We start from the raw sequence: 5788 nt of genomic DNA on the forward strand, positions 1-5788 counted from the left end.
TGTAACTGATTTCGGTGAGTTTGAGAACGTGTCATGCGACAAGAACTAAATTTGACAAGAAGTACATAGAACCTATTGTAATTCAAAAGACTGACGGAGATCATCTTACAATTTTTAATGAAATGTGGATGACCGTGTGGCGTCAGAGGCCGTGAGTTTCCAGGCGGGAAGTTCGGCTGTGTAGTGCCAGTCTTATTGAGGGCGACGCCGCATTGGGCGGCTTGCGCTTCGATAATGGGGATGAAATGATGACGAGGACAGCACAACACCCAGTCCCTGAGGGCAAAAAATCTCCCACCCCAGCCGGGAATCGAACCCGGACCCCCGTGCGTGGCATTCCAACGAGCTGACCGCTCAACCATTGGGGCGTGGAGAAGACGTCAGCCAATCGCAAGCTGACCGACACCTCTCCAGGAACACAACAAGACAGCAGCGGCCCCTATGCGAAGACACCGAGCGAGGTGGCGCAGTGGTTAGCACACTGGACTCGCATTCGCGAGGACGACGGTTCAATCCCGTCTCCGGCTATCCTGATTTAGGTTTTCCGTGATTTCCCTAAATCGTTTCAGGCAAATGCTGGGATGGTTCCTTTGAAAGGGCACGGCCGATTTCCTTCGCAATCCTTCCCTAACCCGAGCTTGCGCTCCGTCTCTAATGACCTTGTTGTCGACGGGACGTTAAACACTAACCACCACCACCACCTATGCGAAGAGAACATAAGAGCCGCTCAAATGGCTCTGAGCACTATGGGACTCAACTGATGTGGTCATTAGTCCCCTAGAACTTAGAACTACTTAAACCTAACTAACCTAAGGACATCACACACATCCATGCCCGAGGCAGGATTCGAACCGGCGACCGTAGCAGTCGCACGGTTCCGGACTGCGCGCCTAGAACCGCGAGACCACCGCGGCCGGCAAATGAGCCCCGCCCGACTCTTCCCAGTTCTACAGAAGCACCCACTGTGTTACTTCACTTGTGTTAGGAAAGAAAATGAAACTATCGTATGGCATTGTTGGCCGGGAGGCCCCATTCGGGGGAGTTCGGCAGCCGTATTGCAAGTCCTCTTTAGTTGACGCCACATTGTCGACTTGCGAGTCAACGATGATGGACACACAACACCCAGTCCCCTGCAGGGAATCGAACCCGCTGCGTGTAGGCGGTAACGCTACCGCTACGCTGCAGTGGCGGAATGACTGGAACTGATCGGCTGTCGGACCCCTCCATCTAATAGTTGCTTACATCTTTGGGCAGCTTTAGTGAGATCTCTGAGTAGTGAAAGTTACTGTGTCTGTGGTATAATGTCCACAGTCAACGTCTGTCTTCAGGAGTTCTGGGAACCGGGGTGTTGCCAAACTTGCTTGGCGTCTTTCCATTGGAGCTGTGCGGGTGGGTAGTCGTTGCGATTCTAGTTAGATAATTTTTAATAAATCCCGATTTAAAAGGAGTACTGGCACTTTTAGTGGTAAAGAACTTAACGGTAAATCGTCCCCTAAAGTGCAAAAGAAACATATCTTCCACATTAGCGTTACAAGATGTCAATAAATTCTACAGGCAAACATTTTGAAAAACAATAAAATATCTTAAACGAATTCTTTTTCTTTCGCTGTTTTTGTAAATATTTAAGAGGCGGCCAACGACAGCTGAAGGCAGGGGATCATTCACCAAGAGAAGTGATTTCGGTAACGCGTTATTTCTCAGCATAGCCAGAAATAGGTGTGATACGGTCCGTCATCCGAGGACGCGTGCGTCATTCAAAGAGAGACGCTAAAAGCTTTCGGGAGGCTGAGCCAATTAAAAGGCTCCCAGTCGCCTTACGTGTGAAATACGGCGGGCGGTAAGCGATATAAAGTGTCGGGGCAGTGAACGTCAGGGCGAGGGAATAAACACGGGAAACGGCTTCAGCAGGGACCGCGGCGTCGCAAATGACGCCCCCGGCTGTGGGGAGAACCCAGCTCACCGACCGAGAAACAGCTCCGCGGAGGTTGCGCAACTACAACAAAGTGTGTCGCAAAGCCTACACACATAGACTGGAGAGCTGGAAGCCACTGCCACTGTGAATGCCGCATACAGGCGTGGCGGGAACATTACGCCGTAAGGGAAGTACAGGACTACTCTAAATAATCTGTTTCTTCTCAAAATATTATATTTTACAAAGTGTAATATGTGCAGGTATGACTGATAAGTGAATAGAACAGTAAACTGACCAACCTAAGCGTGTCTTAGGCCGGTCTGATGTACACTCATGCTCATCAAATAAGGATAAATGCAGAATGTGGTGCCACACAACGTGACACTACGCAAAACTGGCGCTAATAGCATAGGCACACAGGGAACACACAGACACAGATCTGTAAGTCCACGGTATTGGTGATAAGTTGAGAAAACCGTCCCGAAACACTTGTGCTACAAAATGCCACTGTTTCCTGCGCATATATCCCGACATCAGTATGGAATATGATCACCATGCACACGAATACAGACCGCACAACGGGTTGGCATACTCTGGATCAGGTGGTCGAGCAGCTGCTGGGGTATAGCCTCCCATTCTTGCACCAGTGCGTGTAGGAGCTCCTCAAGTGTCCTAGGGGTTTGAAGACCGGCAGCGATATGTCGACCGAGAGCATCCCAGACGTGCTCGATGGGGTTTAGGTATGGAGAACAGGAAGGCCACTCCATTCGCCTGACACCTTCTGTTTCAAGGTACTCCTCCACGATGGCAGCTTGATGGGATCGTGCGTCATCATCCATCAGGATGAAGTGGGACCCACTGCACCCCTTAAAATGCGGACATACTGGTGCAAAATGACGTCTCTGTACACCTGACCTGTTACAGTACCTCTATCAAAGACATTCAGTGGTGTACACGTACCAATCATAATCCCACCCCACACCATCAAACGACGACCTCCATACAGATCGCTTTCAAGGACATTAAGGGTTTGGTATCTAGTTCCTGGTAGACGCCAGATGAAAACCCGGCGAGAATCACTGTTCAGACTATACCTGGACTCGTCCGTGAACATAACCTGGGACCACTGTTCCAATGACCATGTTATTGACACCAGGCTTTACGGGCTCTCCTGTGACCAGGGGTCAGTGGAATGCACCTTGCATGTCTCTGGACGAATAAACCATGTCTGTTCAGTCGTCTGTAGACTGTGTGTCTGGAGACAACTGTTCCAGTGGCTGCGGTAAGGTCCCGAGCAAGGCTACCTGCAATACTCCGTGGCCGTCTGCGGGCACTGATGGTGAGACATCGGTCTTGTTGTGGTGTTGTACACTGTGGACGTCCCATACTGTAGCGCCTGGACACGTTTCCTGTATGCTGGAATCGTTGCCATAATCTCGAGATCACACTTTGTGGCTCATGGAGGGCCCGTGCTACGACCTGCTGTGTTTGACCAGCCTCCAGTCACCCTAGTATTCTACCCTCATAACGTCATCACACCTCTGCGTATGTGGACTTCTGCCAGCGCCACCGTGCGACGACCGCAGGTGAAATGCACCGCATGGTCATACCCTGGGGTAATTTAAGCCCGCAAACCGCCCACGAGAGCGTTGTTTCACTATGTATCCTTAATTTATAAGCTTGAGTGTAGTTGTGTAAGATAGCAAAAGGAAAGTCGAAGATTCAAACTTCGCACACGCTACAATAGCTTTAACTAACCATCGACTGCCAGCTCACGTTGAAACCTCACCTACTAAACATCCAATTAAAATGCCACAAAAGACAAAAACTACTGAATCTGCTATCTGGCCGAACACTGGGTCTGCACCCCTCTGCTATCCTTCACATCTACAAAACTTTGATCCGATACATCCTTTGCTATGCTAATGTTGCATAGGTCTCACCTCCCCTCCCACCCCCATCCCCAGTTTTCTCTAATTTCCTCTAGACCCACCTCGTCTTCTGCATCCGTCTACCTTTCCCCGTAAGGATCCTTTACCGACTCACCAAATTGCCACCTCTTCGCACTCACATTGGACACCTCCAAACACTGTAAAAATGAACACAAACAACCTCGGCCGCAAAAAAAAAAAACCTTTTATTCTTTGGTAACCTGTTTCGGTGAGTTTTTGACCATCTTCAAACCTCGTACCACGATGGTAGGCGGTGGCTGTGAACGGAGCAGCTGTTATAATCCCACGAACCTCAACTGCACTGCTACGTGTAGTCATAACACCTGCTCCGTTCTCCGCCGCCGCGTACCATTACGTTATGAGATCTGAAGGTGGTCAAAAACTGAACGAAACCGCCTACCACGAAGTAAAGGTTTTTTTGCATTCGAGACGGCTTGTGTTAACTTTAAAAGTACTTCCCGCCAGACCGCTGTTCTCCGAAAGAAATGTTCTCAAAAATTACCTCTGGACAACCTAGATTACCCGCAAACTTGAGTTCAATACTTCTATAGTTTCTTCTCTACTTTCCAACCATAGTAGACCACCGGCTGTCTACGAACACATACCACACCCTCCACATTCTCTCCAAAAGAACTCCAACGATCGCTCACTCGCAAATCATGAACTCCGTCCCGACATTTACCCCTCTATCCTATCGACACATCCGCAAAAGTCTTCGGTCCAAATAGTCCCCTCCCCTTCTTCTACTCATCTCAACGACCAACGTTTCGCCTCCAACAACAGACTACCTTCTCCAGAGCAGGTCCTTTCAGCTTTAGTGCCAGTGAAGTGCTTCTTTTTAAACTCAGTGTTTTGCGTCAAGGTTTTTTAAAAACGTTTTTAAATATAATCTTATTGTATTTCTGATTTTTACATTTTATTACAACTGTTTTTAACTACAGGGTGTTTCAAAAATGACCGGTATATTTGAAACGGCAATACAAACTAAACGAGCAGCGATAGAAATACACCGTTTGTTGCAATATGCTTGGCACAACAGTACATTTTCAGGCAGACAAACTTTCGAAATTACAGTAGTTACAATTGTCAACAACAGATGGCGCTGCGGTCTGGGAAACTCTATAGTACGATATTTTCCACATATCCACCATGCGTAGCAATAATATGGCGTAGTCTCTGAATGAAATTACCCGAAACCTTTGACAACGTGTATGGCGGAATGGCTTCACATGCAGATGAGATGTACTGCTTCAGCTGTTCAATTGTTTCTGGATTCTGGCGGTACACCTTGTCTTTCAAGTGTCCCCACAGAAAGAAATCATAGGGGTTCATGTCTGGCAAATAGGGAGGCCAATCCACGCCGCCTCCTGTATGTTTCGGATAGCCCAAAGCAATCACACGATCATCGAAATATTCATTCAGGAAATTAAGACGTCGGCCGTGCGATGTGGCCGGGCACCATCTTGCATAAACCACGACGTGTTCGCAGTGTCGTCTAAGACAGTTTGTACCGCCACAAATTCACGAAGAATGTCCAGATAGCGTGATGCAGTAATCGTTTCGCATCTGAAAAATGGGCCAATGATTCCTTTGGAAGAAATGGCGGCCCAGACCAGTACTTTTTGAGGATGCAGGGACGATGGGACTGCAACATGGGGCTTTTCGGTTCCCCATATGCGCCAGTTCTGTTTATTGACGAAGCCGTCCAGGTAAAAATATGCTTCGTCAGTAAACCAAATGCTGCCCACATGCATATCGCCGTCATCAATCCTGTGCACTATATCGTTAGCGAATGTCTCTCGAGCAGCAATGGTAGCGGCGCTGAGGGGTTGCCGCGTTTGAATTTTGTATGGATAGAGGTGTAAACTCTGGCACATGAGACGATACGTGGACGTTGGCGTCATTTGGACCACAACTGCAACAC

This window comes from Schistocerca gregaria, chromosome 10, assembly GCF_023897955.1.
Source record: "Schistocerca gregaria isolate iqSchGreg1 chromosome 10, iqSchGreg1.2, whole genome shotgun sequence".
Lineage (NCBI taxonomy): Eukaryota > Metazoa > Arthropoda > Insecta > Orthoptera > Acrididae > Schistocerca > Schistocerca gregaria.